We start from the raw sequence: 10,651 nt of genomic DNA, 5'->3' as shown, positions 1-10,651 counted from the left end.
GTGATGTAAATTTATACATCTACATCATCTGTTGGATCAGCATTTTTAAGCCTTGGTGATGTGAAAGTTAGTTATTTTTACATCTACATCATCTATTGAAGATGCTCTAAATGCAAAAATAACCAAATTTTACATCACCATGCCCCAAAAATGATGCTCCAACAAATGATGTAGGTGCCAAAAAATTAGTCCAAGTTTACTCTAAGGTAAAACAGGGCACTTGAACGCCTAACCGCCGCTGGAACTTCATTTTCCACCACCCCCATGCGACTGTCGTGCCAACCGCCGCACCCCTGCCACTATCGGATCCGTCCATCTCAACCCCGCCGCCGCCAGATCCGTCCATCCCATTCCCGCTACCTCCAAATCCTCCACTTCCCTGCCACTACACGACCCCAAATCGGCCGAATCAGATGCCGCAAAGCCACTCTGTCGTCGCGTCGCCTGGTTCAATAGCGGCACGGCCTCCACGGCACCCTGCCGCACTTCGTCCTGATGTCTCCTGTCACGACAATCGTCCGTGTCCACACCGCACCCGTGTCGATGTCATGCCATCGAAGAAGCCATGAGAGAGAAATTTTGGCTTGATAGGGGTGCGGGAGCACCCCTCTAACAACTTCGTTATCGAATTGGAGGGTGTTGGTCTTCGCTACTGGATCGACACCTTCGAATCCTCTGACGAGGTTGCGTGTGCATACGAAGTGGTCGTGTGGAACTTTGGCCGAACGAGACACGAGATTAATTATTTCCCGGAGATCAAAACCGGGGAGGAGGCGGAATTCGTTGAGCCGAAGAATCTAACCATATGCCCGATCGAAGGGAAGAAGAAGAAGCCAGGGATTCACATTGCTCCCGGTGAGAGTGATGAAGCGGTGATGGCGAGGTTCACGCGGGAGAATCCGCAGTATGTCCAGAACGAGCTAGAGTACTATTGGAAACGCCTGGCCGAGCAAAAGATTAAGACGGTGAAGCAGGAGGACGAGGCTGGCCCCTCGACGGTGATACCCGTCGATCCGACTCAAAGAAGGAGGACGAGGAGCTCCATGACTCTACGACCCCACCACCGACGCGTTCTGGGCACGATTCATGAGTGATCGCGACGAGTAGTTTTCTCTACTCCTAATGTCTCAGTTGGTAGCCTGGTACACCGGTTTTATTTCGTCTCACCTCCCACCACCCCCTCCATGCTGATTTTTTATCAACTAGAACAATGTCCGTGTGTTGCAACGAGATATAAATATTCTAGTATGTTAGCTTGTGATTTACATGTCAATAATAATGCAATTGTGTAAATAAATGTTCATCAAATTCTAATTGTGAATTACCTTATATTTTGATTAGAAGTTTGGTAAGTAAATTAAAGTGTCGATTCAGAAGGTAAGTAAATTAAGGTGATTGATTATCATATACATGGAAGGTTGGACGAAGGGGTGGTGTGATGAAAGGTGAAATGGGAACCTTACATTCTTTTTAAGTAGTAGAGATTGGTTTGTGTTTCTCTCCACTCATTTATTACAAATCAACACTTTCCTAATGTATAAAAGATTACGGATCTAACTTTCCTAACTTATTCAAATCAACCGATCCCTCTCTTTAGGAAACAAATAATGAAATTTAAGGAAATTAACATGTGAATAGTGACAAACAAATCCCATTATGAAATCATTTTGTATCTACTTAATTTGTTACGGAATCTCTACTTCTAATGTCTCAGTTGGTAGTCTGGTACACCGGTTTTATTTTCGTCTGATTTTATTTTCTCCCCCTCCCACCCCCCTCCATGCTGATTTTTTAATCAATCAGTTTATTTTCCTCTCCACTCTTTTATTAGAAATCAACACTTTCCTAATGTACAAAATATTGCGGATCTAACTTTTCTAACTTATTCAAATCAATCGATCCCTCTCTTTAGGAAACTAATAATAGATTTTCAGGAAACTAATAATGAATTTTAAGGAAATTAACATGTAAATCATGACAAAAAATCTCATTATGAAAGAATTATCTATCTACTTAATTTGTTACGGAATATTATCTATGTTCACCTTCTATCGGCGTTTCGGGTGCCCATGGCCACCATCCTCATTGACGAGGCCGCTGCTGCCAGCTCCGGCTCCACCAATGACCTTTACGACGCTCCACAGCTCTACCTCGGCCCGCGCTGCCTCGTCGCAGCCTCATTGTGCATCTCTACAAGTCGCACCAGTCGAGCATGCCGTGGCCTCGCTCCCAGATGCGCACACCTCTCATGACATCTTCCAGGGCGTCCGCATAAACTGGACCTCCACCGCATGCCCCGTCGACTAAAGCGCGGGACACAAGCACAATTCGTACAACGTCTTCGGCGGCGTCGGCGACGACCACCGCAACCTCCAGTCGTAGTTCCCCTGCCAGCACCGTGACTTCGTGCACGACACCTACATCCTCGATCCACCAGGATGTGACTCAAGTCATGGGTATGCAGGCTCTACACTAACTATGCGGCCGCGCCCAGTGATGACCACATTCGCCTCTGGACCTTCCACACCTTCTCCCATCCTTCCACCTTCGACATGCTCACCATCAACCTAGCGATCAGCGAGGAGATCTGCGTCGACCTGACCCACTTCGCCGCCGGCGTGAGCACTAAGCGTGCATCGACCATGCCTAGAAGCGTGAGTACCAGCTCCATGGCCCACCCGGCACAGGAAAGACCAGCCTCGTGGCCACCATCGTGAACCTCCTCGAGTTCTGCATCTATGAGCTGGAGCTCACCACAGTGCCTACCAACTCCCACCATTGCTGCCTGCTCGTCTCCACCACGCCCAAATCCATCGTCGTCGTTGAGGACATAGACTGCTCCCTAGACCTCTCCGACTGGAAGAAGAACTCCGGTGGCCGACGAGGACAACACACAGCTGGTGATATATCCCCGCCTGTCGCGGTGGCCATGCCGGTGATCGGGTGCGAGTCAATAAGCCTCTCTAGTGTCTGTAACAGCCTGGTGTTTGCCCTTTTCTTTTTCTTTTTGATTTATTGGTTTTTGCTCTGTTTTTATTTTTGGAGTGATTCTGTGGCCTTGTCATCTGGGAAATCATCTTCATTTCTTCTCCCAAGTGGCTCATCCTTATCAAAATTTTCCCAAAGATCATGTCACTTCACTGCTTGACCAAACCTTAAATTCTTTTTCTCAGGAATATTCCCTTTTCTATTAAAGTAATAACCCTGTCTGCCCTAGGTTGTGAAGCAACCTATATTTCTGTTACTCCTAAAATTCCCAAATAATTTTTATAATTCCTTTGGGTCATATATTGCTCAAATATGCCCAAACATTTCCTTGACCAGTTCAAAAATAATTCCCCAATATTCCTTTTTCTATTCTGTCCTGAATGGCATTTCGTGAAGGAAGTGCCATTCATCTTATCTTGTTTGCTCCCAAAATTTTTGGGCATGCTTCTACATCCAAATATTTTCCTGATGCAAAAATTCAACTTCATTTTCCTAGCCAACTTTCTGCAGTGATTTTTCAAAGTTTCTGTCAGACAGAAGGCTTTGTGAAGGAAGTGCTAGCTAGAGTTATCCAAATGAGTTTAAATTTTCCACACTCCTTCTTGTGCTCATATGATTACCCTCCTCCAATTTTCAGATCCATCCAATCATCTATGTGAGCACAGGATCAAATCTTTGCTTCTGTCAATATTTTCAGAGTGTGAAGCAAGTATATTTTATATTGCTTCATTTAGGCTAAAAATTTATCGGGGAATTCTCATGACCATAAAACCTCTCTCCACCAAATTTGGGACCAATTCTTCAAGACAATATTTCTCTAGAATTATCTAGTTTCTGGACAGTAAGGGGGTTTGTGAAGTAAGTACCATTTTGGCTTGTCCAATTGGTATGAAAATTTTACAGCATCATCACCTGTCCAAATCATAATTATCTACCCAATTTCAGCTTAAGTTGGTACTTCATGTAAGTGCACCTTCCTTATCAAGTTTCTGGACCCAATGGTCAAGTTGCAAAGCAACTATATTAATACTTGATCCGTTTCCTCTCAAACTTGGCAGGATCATAGTCCTTACTTATCTAAACACCACAGACATCTATTTTTTACTCCAATCAATTTCTTGTTGATCAGCAGTGCTCTGCCAAGTTTGATGCAGCAAACTTTAATCGAAGACTAACTCAGCTGCAGAGCCTCTTCTATCGATCCATCACCTCCCTCCGGCTCATTGATGCAGGGACTAATCACTAGACATGTCTATGCAGCCTCTCTTGTCCTCTTCATGCCTGTGCCTGTGGTGACTACCGCCCTGGCATGGCGTTTCTCGTGCTCTGGCGGCATCCGGCGCGACTGGACTCGTCGGGAAGCTCTGCCTCGACGGTATTCTCGCGTCCGAGCGTGCCGACATGACTGTCCCTTCCCCTCCCGTCGCCCTCGACCCCCTGCCCCCTCCCGAAGCGTCCTCGCTGGAGCTAGCCGACGCACGCCCACGAGCGCACTGTGCGCAGCTTGACCCGGTCCTCGCTCTGTCCGTTTCCTCTGTCCCCCTGCGCTGGTTTCTTCTCCGTGGCCTCTGAATTGATGCCTCGTTGTGTTGCGGTGCCCTCCCCGTGATCGATGAGCTCGCCAGAGCTTTGGCCGAGCTCGAGCGGCGGCAACCGACTCGGCATCCTCGCCCCGCCTATAAAATGGCCCTCCCCGCGGCACTCTGAGCTCATCCACAGACTCCTCACCCTCCAAGCACCCCGCCCAGCCCCTCCAATCGCTCCCGGAGCTTCTCCTCGCCTCCCATGGCCGCCGCAACCGCCGCCAGGCTCTGCTTGAATCCGAGCAGCCCCGGGCTCCTCCCCTCCTTCTTACACCTCTAGAGGCCCCCATCCACACCCCGAAGCCACCCTAGCCCTCCCCCTCCTCCTCTGGTGGTCCATGGCCACGAGCCCTCCGGTGCCCGGCGCCTCCGTCCGCCGCGGCCAATGCCCTGACCAGCCCCGTGCTCCCCGACGACCATGCTACCCCGGGACGGAGTCGCCTTGCTCCCCTGAGCATGCTGGTAGTCCGGGCGCCGCAAATGGTGGCCCGTGCCGCTGGCAATCACCGCCGGCGCCGCGCCCCTCCCTCTGGACTGTGTGCGAGCGCAGGCGAGACGAAGACCCCGCCCCTGGGCCCCGCCTGTCGGTCTCTACGCGTTGACCGGGTCGCCCCGCTGACATGGATAAGTAGAGACGTACTCCAGGCGAGTATGCTTTCCCTTACCGAAAGCGTATTTAGCTTCTTCTTCGGGCCAGAATGCACTTTCCTCTCTGGAAAGCGTATTTCTGAGAAAGGCAGGTTCTGTTTAATCTGCCAGGGACCTGTTTGTAGAAGTATTTTTATAGATTAGTCCCTAAGCTTTAAACAACCGTATCTTTGCACCCGTAACTCCAAATGAGGTGATTCCAAAGCCCACTTCTTCATCTCGTCGAGCCCGTTCTATTGGTGTCATTTTCACCATGTGTTAACATTCTAAAAATGACCATTTTCCCTTGCACCTAATCAGCCCCCTCCGAGAGGGAACGTTTTCCGACGATTCTTTCCGCAAGCTTTTCACACTTCTTCCCGGTGAATCCATCCACCCCAGGAAAGCCACACCCTCCATTTGCATGATTGCAATGTAGTGACATGGTTTAAATTATTTGAACTTGTTTAAAATATTGTTTTAGCTACTTGTGATTTGTTCATGGCATTTTTGGGAGTATTTTTTTGAGCTTGCTATTGCCATGATATTGCTTGGAGTTCTAGGACTTATATTTTGAAGGTTATGTGGATGACATGTTGCCTTTGGATTCTTAGTGGCTATTATGATTATTTTCATGATGGTATTATGCTTTGGAGTATTACTTTGGATATCACGCTGCCTTTGGATTATTAGTGGCTAGAATTATTTTTATCATGATGCTAGTTGATATTGTGTCTTGAAGTATGATTTAGTAAATGATGCTTGCATGTGGATCTTAGCTAGATAGCTAGTTCTTGCTATTAAAGTAGCAGCATTATCATTCTTGGATTCATCATAGTAGTGTTATGCTATCCTCGGAGTATTTTGATATGACGATATTATGCTTTGGACTAGTTGTTCGATATTGCTATGACTTGGATTACAGGTTGATAAGTCATATCGGAGTATCAGTTATAGCAGTTATATTTTGGGGATAAATTCCGTCATTAAGTTGCTCAGGTGCCACCGAATCGGGCTTTTCCAGTGCAACCACATTTGCATTTTATGGGAAGGCCCTAATGTGGTCTATTGTCATGCCTCTCGTCGGTGCCTCCAACGAGGGAAGGTTATGGACGTGTGGTACCCAGGCCCGGTAAGCCGACATAACCTTGTGTGCCCATGGTTTTGGTATTGAGATCTCCTGTCCCCGTTTGGGACCGTTTTTGTTTTGCCACGATGGTGGCCGTTGATGCCTTTGGTAGGCACGGGTCCACCCATGACTTAGCCCAAAGGGGAGTTGGTCGGAGTGGCCGGGAGAGTGTCATGGCAGTAGATCGGTTTTGTCAGAACATTGTTGGTCCACCCGAATGGGAGTGCGAGGCCATGGGTTCCGTGGTGTGGGTAAAGTGCGCTACCTCTGCAGAGTGTAAGTTAATCTATCGATAGCCGCGTCCTCGGTCATGGGCATAAGTTCATACTAGGTCCCATCGTTCGACCAACACTCACGTGACAGAATGACTTATAGGTGATTTATTTGTGGATATTGTGAGCTGTAATAGTTTGGAAGGATGCAGATGATGATGTTGAGATGATCCAGAGGATGATCATTGAGTTTGTGATGGGGTCGCGAGGTGATCATGTGGATGTTTGATCACCAGGATCACGTGGATCACAAGGTGATCGAGATGGTATATTGCTTGGTCGGATAGCCAAGGGTGAGATGGTTATTGAGATCTGAGATGGTGGTGTATCAGTATCGTAGTAGTTTCATATCATGCTTAGTAGTTGCTTTCGTATCATGGTAGCTGTTATTTAATTAATCTGCTAATGCTATGTTGTTGTCTTGCCTTGATGCTTTTGGTTGTTGTGAGCTTGCAAGTACATTTAATGTACTAACCTGGCATGTCATGCCAGATTGCAGGTAATGTCGTGATTGATTTCTTTGCTTGTTGAGGTTACATGCGTGCGAGCTAGATCATGTCCCAGCCAGAGTCCCTGCGGAGTGGAGTTCACCACCTTCGTCGTTGTTCCGCTGCTACGAGTTGTTCCGCTGCTAGCATAGAGCAAGTGTAGTATTGCAGGCGTAGTATCGCCGTGCTGATGTGATCCTTTGTAACATTAGACACTTGTATCATTATCTTTTGTAATAAGAGCTGATTTGTTCTATGTCAAGCAGTGCCATATCCAGAGACTTCTCCTCGATCTCTGGGCTAGAATACGGGGCGTTCTGGTTCCTCTGAGCCGGGGTGCCACAGTGTCATCAACTTGGTGGATTTGCTCTGGTCGTCCTTGTCAGCGAACACCCAATGATCTTCACCACCAACAACCCGGAGCGGCTAGACCCGGCACTGATCCTTGCGGACTACATGGACCGCAACATTGAGCTCGGCTACTACTCACCTCGCCCGCTGTAGTCCATGTGCTCGCCAAGAACTACCTCGCTGTTGGCGTGGACCGTGATGACGAGCCTGACACGGTGTTGTTGGGAAATGTTGCATGGAAAAAAAAATTCTACACATGCAAGATCTATCCATGGAGATGCATAGCAACGAGAGGGTAGAGTGTGTCTACGTACCCTCGTAGACCATTAAGAAGAAGCATTTATCAACGTGGTTGATGTAGTCGTACACCTTCACGATCAAGTACCGAATGTACGGCACCTCCGCGTTCAGCACACGTTCGGCTCGATGACGCCCTCACCTTCTTGATCCAGCAAGACGGGCGAAGTGGTAGATGAGTTCCAGCAGCACGATGTCATGGTGACGGTGGTGATGCAACTATCTCCGCAGGGCTTCGCCGAGCACTATGAAAATATGACCAAGGATGAACTGGAGGGAGAGGGGCGCCACACATGACTTGGGGATCATTGTGTGTGTTGCCCCTTTCCCTCCCCACATATATATAGGTGGAGGGGGATAGGAGGCAGCCCTAGACGCGCTCCCCTGGAGGAAAACGATAGGAGGGGGCCGGCGGCTTGCCCTGCCTCAGGAGCCTTCCCCCTTCCATGTATGGAGCATGGGGGAAAGGAAAAGGGGGCCGGCTGCCCTAGGGCGCCCCCTCCTTCCTTCTAGCGCACAGGGAAGGGGAGGTGGAACACACCCAGCCCCCTTGTGGGCTGGTGCGCCTCCCTCCTTGGCCCATGAGGCCCACCAAGTAAGTATAACCTACCGGTGGCCTCCCAGAACCCCTTCCGGCACTCCGATGCATTCCGAAACCTTTCTGAAACCAGAATACCTTCATCCCATATATTAATCTTTACCTACGGACCATTTCGGAGCTCCTCGTCATGTCCGTGATCTCATCCGGGACTCCAAACAACATTCGGTCACCAACTCACATAACTCATATAATACTATATTGTCAATGAACATTAAATGTGCGGACCCTATGGGTTTGAGAATGATGTAGACATGACCGAGGCGCCTCTCTGGTCAATAACCAATAGCGGGACCTGGATGCCCATATTGGTTCCTACATATTCTATGAAGATCTTTATCGGTCTAACCTTTATGGCAACATATGTAGTTCCCTTTGTCTGTCGGTATGCTACTTACCCGAGATTCAGTCGTCGATATCTCCATACCTAGTTCAATCTCGTCATTAGCAAGTCTTTTTACTCGTTTTGTAATACATCATCTTGTAACTAATTCCTTTGTCACTTTTCTTGCAAGCTTCTTATGATGATCTATTACGATAGGGCCCAGAGATACCTCTCCGGTATACAGAGTGATAAATCCCAATCTCGATCCACGCCCACTTAATAGACACCTTTGAAGATACATGTAGATCATATTTATGATCATCGAGTTATGTTGTGACATTTGACAGCACACAAGGTATTCCCCCGGTATCCGGGAGTTGCATGATCTCATGGTCGAAGGAACATGTATTTGACATTAAGAAAGCAGTAGCAATAAACTGAACGATCATATGCTAAGCTAATGGATGGGTCTTGCCCACCACATCATTCTCCTAATGATGTGATCCTGTTATCAAGTGACAACTCATGTCTGTGGTTAGGAAACCTTAACCATCTTTGATCAACGAGCTAGTCTAGTAGAGGCTCACTAGGGACACGGTATTTTTTTATGTATCCACACATGTATTTAAGTTTCCGGTCAATACAAATCTAGCATGAATTGTAAACCTTTATCATGAATAAGGAAATATAATAATAACAACTTTATTATTGCCTCTAGGGCATATATCCATCAGTCTCCCACTTGCACTAGAGTCAATAATCTAGTTCACATCGCCATGTGATTAACACCCATAGTTCACATCACCATGTGACTAACACCCAAAGAGCTTACTAGAGTCAATAATCTAGTTCACATCACCATGTGATTAACACCCAAAGAGTAATAAGGTGTGATCATGTTTTGCTTGGGAGAGAGGTCTAGTCAACGGGTTTGCCACAGTCCGATCCGTATGTATTTTGCAAATTTCTATGTCTACAATGCTCTGCATGGAGCTACTCTAGCTAATTGCTCCCACGTTCAATATGTATCCAGATTGAGACTCAGAGTCATTCGGATCGGTGTCAAAGCTTGCATTGACGTAACCCTTTACGACGAACTCTTTATCACCTCCATAACCGAGAAACATTTCCTTAGTATTCTTAGGTAACTAAGGATAATTTTGACTGTTGTATAGTGATCCACTCTTGGATCACTATTGTACCCCCTTGCCAAACTCATGGAAAGGCACACAAACAGGTCTAGTAAACAACATGGCATACTTTATAGAACCTATTCTTGAGGCATAGAGAATGACTTTCATTCTCCCTCTATCTTTTGTCGTGGTCAGGCTTTGAGTCTTACTCAACTTCACACCTTGCAACATAGGCACGAACCCTTTCTTTGACTGATCTATTTTGAAATTCTTCAAAACTTTGCCAAGGTATGTGTTTTGAGAAAGTCCTATTAAGCGTCTCGATCTATCCCTATAGATCTTGATGCCCAATATATAATTAGCTTAACCGAGGTCTTTCATTGAAAAAATTCTTATTCAAGTATCCTTTTATGCTATCCATAAATTCTATATCATTTCTGATCCGCAATATGTCATCCACATATAATATCAGAAATACTACAAAGCTCCCACTCACTTTTTTGTAAATACAGGCTTCACCATAAGTCTGTATAAAACCATATGCTTTGATATTCTCATCAAAGCATATATTCCAACTCCGAGATGCTTGCACCAGTCCATAGATGGATCACTGGAGCTTGCACACTTTGTCAGCACCTTTAGGATCAACAAAACCTTCTGGTTGCATCATATACAAATCTTCTTTAAGAAATCTGTTAAGGAGTGCAGTTTTGGCATCCATTTGCCAGATTTCATAATCATAAAATGCCATAATTGCTAACATGATTCGGATAGACTTAAGCATTGCTACGGGTGAGAAAGTCTCAACATAGTCAACCCCTTGAACTTGTCAAAAACTTTTTGCGACAAGTCGAGCTTTG

The 10,651-nt window shown here is 46.6% G+C and overlaps 1 pseudogene; it reads left to right on the top strand.

Moving 5' to 3' along the window:
• The first annotated feature begins 875 nt into the window (after positions 1-875).
• Positions 876-10,651, top strand: part of LOC125554795 (AAA-ATPase At3g50940-like) — an 85,431-nt pseudogene continuing 75,655 nt past the window's right edge.

This window comes from Triticum urartu, chromosome 4A (assembly GCF_056163025.1).
Source record: "Triticum urartu cultivar PI428250 chromosome 4A, HENAU_Tu73, whole genome shotgun sequence".
Taxonomy (NCBI): domain Eukaryota; kingdom Viridiplantae; phylum Streptophyta; class Magnoliopsida; order Poales; family Poaceae; genus Triticum; species Triticum urartu.
Note: the sequence above shows the minus strand (reverse complement) of the source record. Positions and strands in the feature narration are given on the sequence as shown.